This window comes from Phaseolus vulgaris, chromosome 8 (assembly GCF_000499845.2).
Source record: "Phaseolus vulgaris cultivar G19833 chromosome 8, P. vulgaris v2.0, whole genome shotgun sequence".
In the NCBI taxonomy this organism is placed as follows: domain Eukaryota; kingdom Viridiplantae; phylum Streptophyta; class Magnoliopsida; order Fabales; family Fabaceae; genus Phaseolus; species Phaseolus vulgaris.
The window spans coordinates 4,413,982-4,431,046 of record NC_023752.2 but is presented as its reverse complement, the minus strand read 5'-3'; the positions used below and the strand labels follow the sequence as shown (position 1 = coordinate 4,431,046).

Here is a 17,065-nt window from a genome sequence, read left to right as displayed (position 1 = left end):
AATGAAGTTGTGGTGGATGAACATTGATAAGTGTCTAATTTATGTAATATTTCATATTAAAATATAGACACTTATGAGGATTTATTGTTAATTTACATATAAAATAATCCTTAATTTATGAATTTATACATTCTTACATTTTTATGAGTTTTATTTGAATAAAAGCATTTTATTCCCAAATTTGGTGTTAATTGCAAATTTCTAGGGAAGATTGAAGATTTGGAATAAAAGAGAATAATTTGAGCTAAAAAGATAAAGTCGGAAGGTCCCAGAATGGAAAAAGAGGCAAAGAAAGATTGAGTCTTTTTTATGTTTTATCATTTAGCCCATTAGCGCAACACAGGAAGCAACCTAACCCTAGAAAAATAGGATAAATAACGGGCTAGAGGCTCAACCCTAGTGTGCTAGATTGAGAGAAAAACACCATAGAGTGAATTGTAACCCAATTGGGAGAATGAAAGGTGTTAGAAGTATGTGTGACTAATTCTACCCTTTGGAATTGGGAGTAATATGCTCAAACTCTTATGTATTGAGGTGATATATTATATATTAATATTCAGTTCTTGATTGATTATTGGTATTGTTGTTTTATTTTAACTTTCAGTGACAAATTGAGAATCTTAAATCTGACCAATAGGTATTTGTAGGGTTCTAACCTAAACAACAATACTTAACATATTTGAGTGTTAGGGATAGACTTGAAATGTTAATTGTCATTAACGTCTGAGTGTGATTCTAAGTTGTTTTTATAAATATGTGAGGGATCGATATTTAGGAAACATTCTTAAGGATTTTATATGCGAGAGATCGATATAAATGAATTTTCTACGGGCATCAATTTCAATCAAAGAACTCAATATTAACATACTAATCAAAATACATTAGAGTGGGAGAGATGAAACTTAATCCCTATTTTTCCAATTGAAACAACGAATTCTTTGTTTGTTTTGTTATTGATCAGTGCCAACACCATCACTTTTAAACTCTTTTTATTGTTCTGTTGTTATATTTAGCGAATATTGTACTTGATAATTCAGTGTTCCTTGTGGCATGGTGATAGATAAAAGGGGACAGCTACAATAACTACCTTGACTAACTAATATTAGGGTAAAAATACTCTTGCTTTATTTCTCATAGTGCTCACTTATATATGTGAGTTTTTAGGTTAAGAGTTATAGGCTAACAGAGGCCCAATTACATTCATATTGATTAACTGCACTCCCCTAGTTTAGTATGTAATCATTTATCCATGTGGGTTGTTTTGGTTGTCTCTTGGGTCTTTCTATAGTGTTGGGCCCTTCTCTATCAATACCATCCGCTGGAAAATTCACTTTGTCCGCAAAGTGTGAGGAAGTACTGTTGGGAATGGAGCTTGCCTCTGGTGGACCGCTAATGAGGTGGAGGGTAGCGTTATCAGCAATTGAGAAGGGGGAAACGCCAATTGGGCTAGCCAAATGTGGGCCGCTATTAGGGTTTTGGGGAGAGCCAGGAGTAACGGAATTGTGAGGCATGGGCTTTGGGCTTGTGCAGGATGGGTCACTTTTAGGGACTGAGTGATCGTGAGTAGATGCAAGTTTCTGGATGCTAGGTTGCATGTCATTAGGGACGACAGCTGGTAGCAGAGTCACGTGACCCTGAGTAAATGCGATGCCAGGCGACATGTCCTGATTGGTGGACGCTTGCGGTGGTGTCAGATAGTTTGGTGAAGTAGAGTTAGTGGAAGATGGTGAGTTCAGTAACTGGTTAACATTAGATACTGTCTCAGGAGCATTCCCTTTGAACTGGCGCAAGAGGGAAACATGAAAGACTGGGTGGACCCTTGACGACGATGGCAACCGGAGCTCGTAAGCCACTGCTCCGATGCGGCGTTCCACGCGATAGGGACCGGAGTAGCGTGGTGATAGCTTCGGAGAGGGGCGCCGCTGGACGGAGTGTTGCCGGTGTGGTTGAAGACGAAGCCAAACCCAGTCACCGACGACGAAGGAGCGGTCGGTGCGGTGGCTATTCGCTTGATCGCGCATGCGCTGGCGGTTGCGGAGGAGGTTCTGTTTCAAGTGATGAATGACCAAAGTATGCTCTTTTAAAATTTTTGAGACTGTGGTTTCTGATCGTGGTGTGTGCAGCATGTCTAGGGTGGTCGACGGTGGACGCCCATACACAGCGTGGAATGGGGAGGTGCCAATGGATGAGTGGTATGATGTATTGTACCATAACTCTGCGAGGTGGAGAAACTTGTACCATGAGTGGGGATGGGTGCTGGCGAAACACCGAAGGTAAGCTTCTAATACTCTATTCAAAACTTCTGTCTGGCCATCGGTTTGAGGGTGGTAGGATGAACTAAACTGCAATTTAGTTCCTTGATCTTTGAATAGGGTACGCCAGAATGTGCTAGTGAAGAGCGAATCACGGTCAGATACTATGCTAGCGGGCACTCCATGGAGACGACAGATTTCTGTGGAGAATCTGTGGGCAAGACTCTGAGCTGTGTAATGGGTTGGTAGTGCTAAGAAGTGGGTGTATTTGGAGAGACGGTCGCAGATTACCCAGATCACCGTATGGCCTGCCGAAACCAGTAAATGGGTAATAAAGTCCATAGAAATGTCTTCCCACACTCGGTTGGGAATAGGAAGTGGTTGTAGTAATCCTTGTGGTTTTTGTGGCAGGTATTTGTTTTGTTTGCAGATGGAGCAGTTTTGGATGAAAGCTTTAATATCTCTAGTCAAACAGGTCCGGTAGAAGGAAGCAGCGACTTTTGTCAGGGTGGGCTTGAAACCCGAATGCCCCCCTGACGGGGAGTCATGAAATTCCTGAATGATCCGAGTGCGAAAGTCATGAGCTGAGGGAACAAAAATCCGGTTGCGGAAGAAGAGCAAACCCTGTTTGGTGAAGAACTCATTTGGCAATGGTTGGTTTTGAGTGTGTAACGTCATCAAGTGGCAACCTTCCTCTGTAGTGAAATATTGATGCAGCTCTTTGAAAATGGTGGGCAGCGGGGTGGAGATGGCTAGCAACAGGGCTGGGGATGATGACTCTTGGCGAGAGAGCGAATCAGCCACCACGTTCGTTTTCCCAGGTTTGTAAATTATTTGGAAATCATACCCTTGAAGCTTTGCTGTCCATTTCTGTTGGTCTGGGGTTTGAATGGTTTGGGACAAGAGTGTGTTGAGGCTTTTTTGTCTGTATAAATTTTAAACTGGTTGCCTAATGATAAGTGTCTAATTTCAGTAATATTTCATATTAAAATATAGGCACTTATGAGGATTTATTGCTAATTTACATATAAAATAATCCCTAATTTATGAATTTATACCTTTTTACATTTTTTATGATCTTTATTTGAATAAGAGTATTTTATTCCCAAATTTGGTGTTAATTGCAGATTTCTGAGGAAGATTGGAGATTTGGATTAAAGATGAATGATTTGAGCTAAAAAGGATAAAGATAGAAGGTCCCAGAATGGAAAAGATGCAAAGAAAGATTGGGCCTTTTTTATGTTTTATCATTTAGCCCATTAGCGCGACACAATAAACCTAACCCTAGAAAACTAGGATAAATAGAGGGCTAGAGGCTCAACCTTAGTGTGCCAGATTGAGAGGAAAACACCATAGAGTGAATTGTAACCCAATTGGGAGAATGGAAGGTGATAGAAGTATGCGTGGCTAATTCTACCCTTTGGGATTGGGAGTAATCTGCTCAAACTCTTATGTATTGAGGTGATATTTTATATATTAATATTCAGTTCTTGATTGATTATTGGTATTGTTGTTTTACTTTTAATTTTCCGTGACAAATTGAGAATCTTAAATTTGACCGGGAGGTATTTTTAGGGTTCGGACCTAAACAACAATACTTAACATATTTGAGTGCTGGGAATAGACTTAAAATGTTAATTGCTATTAAACGTCTGAGCTTCGTTCTAAGTTGTTCTTATAATTATGCGAGGGATCGATAGTTAGGGAACATTCTTAAGGATTTTATATGCGAGGAATCGATATAAATGATTTTTATACGGGCATCAATTTCAATCAAAAACTTAATATTGACATGCTAATCAAAATACTTGAGAGTGAGAGAGATGAAACTAATCCTTATTTTTCCAATTGAAACAACTAATTCTTTGTTTGTTTTCTTATTGATCAGTGCCAACACAATTAATTTAAAACTCTTTTAATTGTTCTGTTTTTATATTTAGCGATTATTGTACTTGATAATTCACTGTTCCTTGTGGGATCGATATCCGTCCTTAGGGACAATTATTACTTTTGACAAACGCGGTGCACTTGCCGTAAAAAGTCATCAAGTTTTTGGCGCCGTTGCCGGGGAACAGGTTTGAATTGTTGAGTATAATTTCCTAAATATTGTAAATATTTTAAGTGTTTTGATTTGTTTTGATTTTGTTTATTTTAGATTTGATTTGATTTTAATAGATTTGCTTTTTTAAAAAAGAAAGTTGTTGTTTTTATTCGTTTATTTTCTTTACGTTATTTGTTTTAGTTTGTTTTTATTTTTATTTTTATCTTATTTTTATTTTATTCTAATTTTTCTTTTGATTTTCTTTTATTTTAGTTCTTTTTAGGTTTAGTTACGTAGTTTTATTTAGGTTTAGGTAGTTTTTATTTATTTGTTTTAATTATTTATCATTTCTAGTTTTAGTTTTTATTTTTACGTTAGGTAGTATCTTTTAAATAAGTTGGTTAGTTTTTTACAATTATAATCTTCTATTTTATTTTTATTTTATTCATATTATTTATTTGTTATTTTAAGTACGTTAGTATATTGTATTTTTAAGTTTTTATTTATTTTTGTTTTATATTTTTTATTTATTCATTTTTTTTTAGTTTTTATTTTATGTAAGTTTTATTTTTATTTTTATTTTTTTCTGTATATTTTTGTTATTTTTCTCTTAGGGTTATTTTAGTGTTTTATTTTATTTTGTTTGTGTTATTTTTATTTTCTTTTGCAGATTTATTTTAATTTGTTTTTATTTTTATCTTCAAATTTATTTTGGTTTTTATTTTGATATTTTTTTAAAAAAAGGAAAAATATACTCTATTTTTTTTTCTTCACTAATATGTTTTAGGTGAAAGCAACATGACAGAAGAACAAACACCACCTCCTAAGCGGACACTTGGAGATTATGTCATGTACCAAGGACCAAGGCATTATTCTAGTATTGCAATACCTGCTACCGCTAAGACCTTGAAAATAAATCCCAATTTTCTCACTCTCATCATTACCCATCAATTCAAAGCAATGGATCATGAGGATCCATGTTCACATTTGTCTACATTTTATGAATTGGTGGGAACAATGGGCTTTCAATCAGGTGATCTTGAAAATGTTTATATGCGCTTGTTTTCTTTGTCATTGGCAGGAAAGGCTAAGGATTGGCTCAGATCACTTCCAAATCAAAGTCTCACTAGTTGGAAGGATGTAGAGGAAAAATTTCTACAAAGATTTTTTCCAATTTCTCGCTACATCAAAGCAAAGTCTGAAATTTCTATGTTCAGACAGGGAGCAGATGAATCATTCTGTGAGACATGGGAAAGATTTAAAATGATGCTTAGAAAATACCCAAATCATGGGTTTGAAGATATTGCTCAACTGAGCATATTTCTCACCGGTCTCAGATCTGACACAAAGATACTCCTAGATGTTGCAGCTGGCGGCACAATGATGGCTCTTGATGTAGAACAAGCAACAAGGATTATTGTTGCATTGGTGTCAACTGATTATCAAGCCCAACATGATAGACAAAATACTCAGAAGGAAGGGTCGTTAGAAGATGCACTCTTGGCTCAAAATAAAATTCTGACACAGCAGATTGGGCAACTAACCGCACAAATGGCTAAATTACCCCAACAGTTATATGTCGTGCATTCATCTCAAAGCCATAGTCAATCAATCATGTGTGATTTTTGTGGAGGTTATCATCCTAATGGTCACTGTTCTTATCTGAACAATGCACCTGAAGTTGAGGATCCATTCATGCTTGAAAGAATGAGTAAAGTTGAAGAAGCCCTAACAAAGCTTGTGATAATGGAAGAAAATAGCATGGCAACGATCAGGAATATAGAGATCCAAATGGGAAAAGTGGCCAAACAATTTGAAGAAATACAAAGTGGTCAGTTTTCAGTTGACAACCAAACCAACCCAAAAGAGCATTGCAATAAGGTAATAGCTGAAAAAGAAGATGAGACTGAAGAGTTAGAGAGAGAAATGAAACGAAGTGAGGAAGAACAAAATAAAAATAAGGAGAGAAGTGTTCTTGAAAAAGATTTATCATATCCTCATCCTCCTTCAAAAACAGAGAAGGACATAAAGTTCTTTGACAAATTGCTCCCTAGGAATTATTTTGCAGGAAATCTGAAGCAAGATTCAACATTTGAAAGATTTCTAAAGAATAGGAGCTATATTGAAGAGAGAAATAGAGAGATGGAGGCTAGATGCAGTGTCATTACTCAAAGGGACTTGCTTCAAAATACCAAGAACGTAGGAGGTTTTAATCTTCCCGTGTCTATAGGTTCTTTATCTGTGGACAAGGTTGCACTGTATTTAGGCGATTTGGAGGTTCAACCCACCAAGATGCAGTTGGCAAAAAGATCCATCAAAGATCCTTATGGTGTGGTTGAAGATGTTCTTGTAACGAGGAAGAATGCATACAACATGATGCAACAAAGAAAGTTGTCCATCTTGAAATAAACAGGCGTCAAGCTAGATGACGTTAAACGAGCGCTTACTGGGAGGCAACCCAGTCCACATTTTAGTTTTATGTTGTTTTATTACCTTTGCTGATTTTATAAAAAATAAAAAATAAAAAAGTAAATAATATAAAAAAAAATCCTATATGCCTCCTAATCATTTTGCAGGTTATGTATTTTTGACCTGGGGACAGGTTCTATTATTCAGGGGGCAGATCCAGCAAATGAAGCAAGACTGAAGATAAAGATTTTAACAAAAAGCTGGATGACTTCTTAAGAAGAGAAGATTGAGCAAAAATATGGTTTTATCTTTCTAATTATCTTTTCTTTTCAATTATTTGAATTTTGTCTTATTTTATTTATTTTTTTTCGGTTATTTTGTTTTCTGTTTATTTGCTTATTTGTTAGTTTGTTTTTATTGCTTATTTTGAATAAATTTCATGTTTTGTTAGTTTGGTAATTTTAAGTCTTGAATTATCTTTCTTGACTAAATTTCAGTTTTAATTTGTTTGTTTTCTAGTTTATTTTTTTTTTCAAATAAAAAATAACTAGAATATTAATTTTGAATTGTGGAAAAAAGAATTTGTGTTTAAATATTAAATAGTGAGATGAATTAGACACAGGTTAGAAAAGAAAATATGATTGAATCCTTATTCAAATGTTGTTAAAATTATGATACATGAAAATTTAATAGGATGATTGATTAGGACAGATAATGACAAGACAAAAAGGAATGAGACCATTTAAACCAAGTGAGTATGTGAACCTGAAACATTTTTTGAGAGTTTTACTGATGAATTGACAATTGTGGTTGCTTAATTTTTATTTTTGTTGCATCATAAAAGAGCATGAAGATGATTGAGGCATTTGTTTGTGTTAATTAGGAGCCAGGGCCAAAAAGCCAACCTTTATATTAAAATTCCATTTTTTTAATATCCCCTTTGGGCCAAGAATTTTTTTGTTAATACTGCACCTTAACCTTTATTGATATAATTTCCTACCCTTTAGCATGTCTAAGGAAGGAGAGCATAGATGCAATACATATAGAAAATGAATGGTTGGTTATGATTGTGAAAGTTCAAAAAGTTGAAAATAGGAAGAATTTTCTCCTATTATTGAAAACAAAAACAATAAAAGAAAAAAGAAAGAAAGAGAAACAGAAGAAGAAAAAGAAATAGAAAAGAAAGATAGAAAAATTTCATGAAAATCATGAAAAGAAAGAAAATGAGGAAAAAGGTGATATTGAAAGAAAGTGGTAATTAGATAACATATATGTTCTCTATAATTGAATTGTAGGTATGTTCTTCTTCTTTAAGATGTGCATTTTGTTATCTAAGAAAAACAAATATTTTTTTTTGGAAGCCCAACCTCATTACAACCCTGTAAAAGACCTCAAGATTCATGTTTCTAATATGTTTGTGATTTGAAGATGAAATGAAAAGCAACTGTGATTTGTTATGATTCAGTGAAAATAGAGAGAAACACTTAGCCGTGAGCATATGAGAAGGTACTCCTTGATGAATTGTCATTTATTTGTTTTGATTTGATCCTGGAAATTGATTGTGTCTATAATTTTCTATATTTGAATTTGGAAGCATCATAAGTTTCTAATTTGATCTGTTGTTTAGTGAATTAAGCTGTTTGATATTTAAATTCAAATATATTCATTTACTTTGCTTGAGGACAAGCAAGATTCTAAGTTGGGGAGAGTGATAAGTGTCTAATTTCAGTAATATTTCATATTAAAATATAGGCACTTATGAGGATTTATTGCTAATTTACATATAAAATAATCCCTAATTTATGAATTTATACCTTTTTACATTTTTTATGATCTTTATTTGAATAAGAGTATTTTATTCCCAAATTTGGTGTTAATTGCAGATTTCTGAGGAAGATTGGAGATTTGGATTAAAGATGAATGATTTGAGCTAAAAAGGATAAAGATAGAAGGTCCCAGAATGGAAAAGATGCAAAGAAAGATTGGGCCTTTTTTATGTTTTATCATTTAGCCCATTAGCGCGACACAATAAACCTAACCCTAGAAAACTAGGATAAATAGAGGGCTAGAGGCTCAACCTTAGTGTGCCAGATTGAGAGGAAAACACCATAGAGTGAATTGTAACCCAATTGGGAGAATGGAAGGTGATAGAAGTATGCGTGGCTAATTCTACCCTTTGGGATTGGGAGTAATCTGCTCAAACTCTTATGTATTGAGGTGATATTTTATATATTAATATTCAGTTCTTGATTGATTATTGGTATTGTTGTTTTACTTTTAATTTTCCGTGACAAATTGAGAATCTTAAATTTGACCGGGAGGTATTTTTAGGGTTCGGACCTAAACAACAATACTTAACATATTTGAGTGCTGGGAATAGACTTAAAATGTTAATTGCTATTAAACGTCTGAGCTTCGTTCTAAGTTGTTCTTATAATTATGCGAGGGATCGATAGTTAGGGAACATTCTTAAGGATTTTATATGCGAGGAATCGATATAAATGATTTTTATACGGGCATCAATTTCAATCAAAAACTTAATATTGACATGCTAATCAAAATACTTGAGAGTGAGAGAGATGAAACTAATCCTTATTTTTCCAATTGAAACAACTAATTCTTTGTTTGTTTTCTTATTGATCAGTGCCAACACAATTAATTTAAAACTCTTTTAATTGTTCTGTTTTTATATTTAGCGATTATTGTACTTGATAATTCACTGTTCCTTGTGGGATCGATATCCGTCCTTAGGGACAATTATTACTTTTGACAAACGCGGTGCACTTGCCGTAAAAAGTCATCACCTAACAAGTACTTACGCCACTTTTTTATGGCCTCTGTAATAGCATACATCTCCCTCACATATACTGATTCTGCTTGGAGGCGGGGACACATTTTTTTGTTGAAAAACGCGATGGGATGATTTGCTTGGCTAAGGACTGCTCCAATGGCAACCGCGGATGCGTCAGTGTCAATGACGAATGGTTGGGAGAAATCAGGAAGACGTAGATTAGGGACCTTGGCTATTTGTTCTTTCATTGTTGTAAAAGCCTCTTGTGCTGTATTTGGCCATGTAAACCTTGGATAATGTAATAAATCCGTGAGAGGAGCGGCGAGAGTGGCGTAATTGCAAATGAACTTTCTATAGAATCCAGTGAAGCCGAGGAAAGCTCTTAAAGTCATGAGGGAATGTGGCTCAGGCCATTCTTTGATTGCTATTATTTTTTCTGGGTCTGGGGCCACGCCCGATGGGGAAATGATGTGGCCTGAGTAGCTTACTGTTGTGGTGGCAAAACTGCATTTAGAAAGCTTAACAAAAAAAGATTTGGTTTCTAACAATTTAAGAATAAGCTCTAAATGGTTGATGTGGTCTTGAAATGTGGGACTGTAAATCAGAATGTCATAAAAAAAAACTAAAACAAACCGTCTAAGAAAGGGTCTGAGGAGGTCGTTCATTGCTGTCTGAAATGTTGAAGGCGCATTAGTCAAGCCAAAAGGCATGACCAGGAATTCATAGTGACCATCTATAGTTCTGAAGGTTGTTCTGGCCGTGTCTGCTGGGTTGAGTCTAATTTGGTGATACCCTGAATACAAGTCAATCTTAGTAAAAATTGTAGCCGATCCCAATTCATCTAAAAGTTCGTCAATGGTGGGAATGGGAAAGCGGTCACGTATGGTGACTGCATTGAGTGCTCTGTAGTCTTCACAGAAACGCTAGGTGCCGTCTTTTTTTTTAATGAGGAGGGCCGGGGAGGAAAAAGGGCTAGTACTGGGTTTAATGAACCCTTCTCTCAACATTTCTTCAATCAAGTGAGTGATAGTGTTTTTCTGAGAGTGCGGATAACGGTATGGGCGCACATTAACAAGAGCTGTGTTGGGTAAAAGGGGAATATGGTGATCGTGGGGTCTCTATGGGGGTAGACCGTGGGGTATTTTGAATATGGATTGATGTTTGTGAAGGATAGCTTGAATGGATTGGGGTAACTGGTAGAGTGGAGATGAGGGTGTTTGGAAACTGTCTTTTATAGATATGGTAGTTGGTGACGGTGTGTCGACTGATAATAAGTGGAAAGAGGCTATGGTGTTAGTAGCAATGCTATGGCAAACTTGGTGGTAAGTGTCTTGGGTTGGGGTTGGTGGGGTTGTAGCGGTGAGGGTTATGTGTTTACTAAGATGGGTAAAGGCAATGCTAGGGATAGCAAAATCCGCTTGAATAGGTCCCAATGTGCGCAACCACTCAATGCCAAGAACTACATCTGCACCTTTTATAGGTAGAAGATAAAAGGGGATAGTAAACAGTGAGGTCTGGAGAGATATTTGTACTGATGGAGAAATGCCTTGACATGTTATGAAGGCACCATTTCCGACCATGACTCTAAAGGGAGGACTGGGTTGAATGGGGAGGTGTAGGTGTTTTGCAATGCGAGGTTGTAGGATGTTGTGGGAGCTTCCTGAATCTATAAGGACCATGACAGGCAAATTGTGGATGAGGCCTTGGAATTTTAAGGTTTTCGGAGAAAAAGTTCCAGTAATGGCGTGGGGGGGTAAATGAAAATGGACCATCTCTGTTGTGTCAGTGGGGTCATTAGGGTCATCTAGAGCCTCAAGAGGTGATTCAGTATCATCTAAAAGTAACAGGAAACGGGATGTGGAGCATTTGTGACCGGGAATAAATTTTTCCTCACAGTTATAACAGAGGCCTAGGGCGCGACGCTCCTGCATTTGGGTTTGGCTGAGGCGTTTTATGGGGAGGTTTGGGGTTGGTGAGGGCGTTGTCTGGTAACAGGGCGTGGGTGTAGCATTGGGGTTAGGAACAATGATATAAGAGGGTGGGCGAGTTGGTCGTGTTTTGGAATCTTTGATTTTGTCTTCAATGAGTTTTGCTAGGCCAATAGCTTGGGAGATGGAGTATGGGTTGAGAATGGTAAGTTCTCTACGAATTTCTGGGGTAAGACCAGAGATGAAACAGTTGAGAATAGTGTCTGGTGTCAAACCTTGAACACAGTTACACAGTTTTTCAAATCTGGTTTGGTAGTCCGTGACAGTGGAGTGTTGGTGAAGCTTGAATAGCTCGGCTTGGTGGTTGATATATGAGGAAGGGCCAAATCGGAGTTCTAAGGAACGAGTAAATGAAGGCCAATCAGTAATGAGGTGGTTGTGATGCAGCCACTTAAACCAGCTGAGTGCTTCTCCTTTCATGTGAAAAGGAATGATGGATAACCTATTTTCGGGTGGAATCTGGTAAAAATCAAAATACTGATCTGCTTGAAATAACCAATCCAGTGGGTCTGGTCCCTCAAAAAAATTGAGTTGGAGTTTAGGTGGTCTTAGTGTTTGGGTAGGGGGTGTTACGGTGTGTGGGGGCTCATACGAAGTAGTAAAAGGTGAAGATTGTTGTGGAGTTAAAGCAGAAACCTGGTTTTGTAACTGAGACAGGGATGACTGGATGAGGTCATTGCGGCCATCCAGATTGTTCTGGCGAGCTTCTGTAACCTCCATTTGAGATTGGATGGCTGTGAGGCGGTCCTGAATGACCTGCAGAATCTCCTCCATATCTTTGGATTGTGGTTTGCGAGCCATAGAGCAAGCTCAGTGAAAGCACCAATGATAGATAAAAGGGGACAGCTACAATAACTACCTTGACTAACTAATATTAGGGTAAAAATACTCTTGCTTTATTTCTCATAGTGCTCACTTATATATGTGAGTTTTTAGGTTAAGAGTTATAGGCTAACATAGGCCCAATTACATTCATATTGATTAACTGCACTCCCCTAGTTTAGTATGTAATCCTTCGTCCATGTGGGTTGTTTTGGTTGTCTCTTGGGTCTTTCTGTAGTGTTGGACCCTTCTCTATCATATCGATATCCTTTAGAAACAATTATTACTTTTGACAAACGCGATGCACTAAGTCATCTAACATGCCATGAGTTTATAACTATTTATTTAAGACACTTTAACTACATGAGGAGTTGTTGTCTAATTTTAATCCCATCATATGCAAGTTTTTTTTTTCTACACTAAACCAATAAAAAAAATCAATAGATATAACTTTTGGAAAAGTTTACTTTGACACTCACACAGTAAACCACACACGTCTGAAAACCAATTATAATAATATAATAATATTTTAAATTAAAAATAAAATAAATATAATTAAAATAATAATTTATTAATGTAAAGAGTGTATGTATTTTACTACGGGTCCTTAATTTTTTTTAGCAATAGTTGAACTATTTATGCCATAACAAATGAAAAAAACAATAGATGTAACTTCGAAACCCTAATTGTTTTAGCCTGGTATTATTATATATGGTGACTTTCTGAAAACAAAATGTACTAAGGTAATAGTTGGGTCTTGTCATAAAAAAACATAGTACTAAAATTATAATGAATAATCAGCTGATTGATTTGAAATGATTATTAAGGTTCCTTGGAGTGAAACATGCAATTGTCATGAACTGAAGAAGATCCCATTAAAAATTATTTTGAGGTACACTTAGTAGGGACCCTTAAAAAAGTTTCACTCGCCATACACAGAGTACTAGGTAACTTAGCATCATCAAACTTATAAAAAAATTATTCAATTATATTTAAAGTAACTCTAACTTTCTGCATTTTAATTAGAATAATGATGATACATATTCTATAGATACATTTATAATTTTATTGTAGAGTGAATGCAATTTCCATAAGTTTTATTTTAGTTTTCGATTCATTTTCTTTAAATAGTAATAAATTGGAATCATGGATAGTAATCTTAATTTTGTATTTTCAACTTATGTGCCTTTCTTTATTGTTGTAGTGTAATGTTTTTTTTTAAATATTAATTTGATTAATTTCAGTTACATTATATTCTAATTTTTAGGCTATTATAATTTGTTGTATTTGAAATTCTCAACTTTTTTTTAAAAAAAAAAAAACTAAGCAGATTTGCTGAAATTTTGTCTAAGAATCTATGTATATTAATTTTTTTTTATATTAGCTTAAATTTTTTAATTGTACTTAAAGATTTATTTATTGCTCAAATTTAGATTTGAGAGTATATACTCTAATCCTTCATACCATTTGTTTAGTTTTTATGTTTTAGAATTGTTATTTAATTTTTTTCTTCTCAATTTTCGTTTTGACTTTTTCTCGTTTTCTCTTGTTTTCTTTTTTTATAAATAGATAACTAATCAATGACATCAATTCATAAAATTAAGATTAAATTAGTGAAATTAAGTTTTGCACCATTTATCGACCACTTGTGAGTTTGTTCTTCTCTTATTTAATTTTGATTTTGCACTTTATACTTATAATTTTGTGGGTTTGAATATTGAATTTTGATTTGATTTTTATCTAATTTTGATTTTACACTTTATAATTATAATTTTGTGTCTTGGAATATTAAATTTTGATTTGATAATTATCTAATTTTGATTTTGCACTTTATAATTATAATTTTATCTTTATAATTATAATTTTGTGTGTTTTGATATTAAATTTTGGTTTGATAATTATATACGGATTAGATTTAATAATATACTTTAATTTTATAATTTTATGTTGTTATTAAATGTATATGAAGTGTTAAGAACTCATAGAATTAGAGATTGTCTAAGTATGTATTTGAAGAAAGGATATTAAATGTATGAGAGTTCCTTTATAACTTTGAACTCTATGAAAGTTTATTTTGATGCTCTGAAAATTACAAAACCAAACACAATCCAACTTATAAATTAAAATTAAAAAAACATAGTTATAGTATTTTTGGCATTTTTAGTATTTTGTTCATTTAAAATTTATTCACTTATTAAAAATATGTCATAATAGAATGAAATTGATAAGTTACTTAACCTATACAAATGAATTTAATTATTTATATGATTGGTGTCAACTTGATGAGTCAAATAATAAGTTATACTAGGTTAATTTATTATTTGTTTATATTTTAATAAATTGTTAGGGGAAATAGTGTTTTATTGAATATTTTGTAGATTATTATGAATTTCATGTTGTTTTTATTTTGCACTATATTTATTTAACTTGTGGGGTTAGCTTGCCAAAGAGCATATATGTCAATGCAATATAGTATCTTGGCATTCTTATGACTTTATTTTATATTTCTGTTTGAATTTTCTTTAGGCAGTTTCTTCGTGCACTCCTATATTTTTCTTCCTTCACCCCATTATTTTGTAAATTCCGAAACTGACCTTCACCTGTTATTTGAATTTGGGATCTGGGAGTGTGCTACGGATTCATCAATCCAGAAGTGAATCATGTTGGGTTCCGAATGAGGGGGTGTTCAAGAAGCAAAGTTTGCATAAATTGTTGATTTTCGGATTACTGAGTCCAAAAGCCTAATGTCTATTACGGATTGGTGGATCCAGAATTATTTTTTTCAATTAAGGATTTCTGAATCCGGAATGCATATTTTGAATTACGGATTGGCAGATCCGGAATAGTTTTTTAATTATGGATGTTTTGCATTTTTTTATTTTGGATTAACACTGTCATTCATGTACTACCGAAAGCACCAATCCAGGAGATTACCGGATGCGTCAATCCGAAATTTTACTAGAAGCGTCAATCTGAAAATTTACCGAATTTCATAATCCGGAACCAAAAATGAACAGTTTTATATAGGGACAACGCAACCTTGTGGGGGTGCAGGGTGAAAAATGTAGGGGTGCAAGAAGAAACTGCCTTTTCTTTATCAGTGGACTAATCTGGCCCAAATTACAATTCACCGTGAGGCAAATGCTCCCTGCACCATATCAATTCCAACATGCACCCAACCTTTTATTGAAAATGACAAAAAGAACCATTCAAAATAATGAAAATAACCTTAAATAAATGGAGGTATAAATAAAAATTACTTCCGGAACCTTTTATCTGGAAATATTCCAGATTTAGATAATACATTTTTATTTTTTGTTCCAAACTTTTTTATTCGGAATGTATTTTTTTTATTTTTGAATTATATTTATTATTCTGGATTTTTAAATTCGGAATAAGGGTAATTTTGAAAATTTAAAAAAATGATAGAGTGCAGGTTATAATTGATATGGTGCAGGAAGAAATTGCCTCACTATGATTAGATTGCTTCTGATTTTGGGTTTTGCATTCTGCAACTCCCTAAAACTCAATTGCACCTCTTATTCCTTCTGAAAAGCCAAAAATACCCCTACTTATATTTATATTTAAGCTACTTTTCTTTTCTCCTCCCCTCGTCTCTTCTTCTTATTTCGTTCACGTTGCACCACCTACACTCACACTCCTTGAGATTTTTCTTCCTCCATTTATGAGATGCTTAACATCGAGTTGTTGTCACTATGCAACTTTAGTATGAGACCATTGATAAAAGTCTCATATTAGTCTTTATTCAGAGGTGACATCGCGACACCAACATTTTCGACCTCCCTATTTATGAGATGACCATAATTTTAGATGATGTGTTCACATTGCTCCATCTTCATATTGTGGGTATGTATGTGACATTGAATTTTGGTGACGTATGACCGAGCTAGCTAACTATACCACAAATGGGGTTCATAGGTCGAGCTTATTTGTTACATTTGGTTCAGTAAACAATTTTTGCTGATAAAAGTGCAACATCAATTAACGTGTTATACTTATCACTATTAAACAATTTGAGAATGTGTGGTGGGTATGCATGAGAAGTTATCACACTCATCCACATGTACAACCAACTAAGTAAAACTTATTCTGCACAAACAAAATAGTTAAAAGGTTATGTCACGTTGTTACATGTAAATAACACACATAATTTGAACAATTTAGTTTTTTTTCAATTAAATATATGAATAATATTTAGTTCATAATAGATAAGACGTGCATATATAAATACTTCCCAATGGTGGACATCAAAGATATCACTCCCACATATTATAATCTCCTCCATCGGGCATGATGTTATGTCATCAAACGCCATATATGTACTGTTGGGGTTGTGGAGTGCAAATTGACGATATTATCCATGGTACAGTGCTCTGAACTCTTTACGATGGTCACCTAGTTTACTGGTTGAGGATACCCTTGTTTCGAATATATATGACTCGGATACGCCCAAAAACAACATTTGCTTGAGGGTGTGTTGCACCAGTTTCGAAGGAAGTGACGTTGATGATTGGTCATATTCCTCAACATGTGTAGTCAGATACATGGACTGATTCACATCAGTGTTCAGTGGCGAATGAAGATTGACCATATGTACTACCGTGTCATCAAGCACATAGTTTGGATGATGGCCAAACACAATCATTGTCACAACACAAGCATGCTTGTTTGGTGAATTATTTCTATTATTATGGTTTTTTTATTTTTTATTTTTTCAAGTGGTTAATGCATTAGTTTAATG

The 17,065-nt window shown here is 34.5% G+C and overlaps 1 long non-coding RNA gene and 1 pseudogene across 2 annotated transcripts; one reads left to right on the top strand and one right to left on the bottom strand.

Moving 5' to 3' along the window:
• Positions 1-1,718: 1,718 nt before the first annotated feature.
• On the top strand, positions 1,719-2,705 carry LOC137825771 (uncharacterized). 2 transcript variants are annotated; one of them, XR_011083343.1, is made up of 4 exons: positions 1,719-2,042; positions 2,124-2,273; positions 2,373-2,580; positions 2,664-2,705. It is a non-coding gene; the product is annotated as an uncharacterized lncRNA (long non-coding RNA). The 2 variants fall into 2 exon arrangements; XR_011083344.1 differs by having other exon boundaries at positions 2,354-2,580.
• Positions 2,706-5,482: 2,777 nt separating this feature from the next.
• Positions 5,483-5,588, bottom strand: LOC137827394 (small nucleolar RNA R71; annotated as a pseudogene).
• Positions 5,589-17,065: the final 11,477 nt, after the last annotated feature.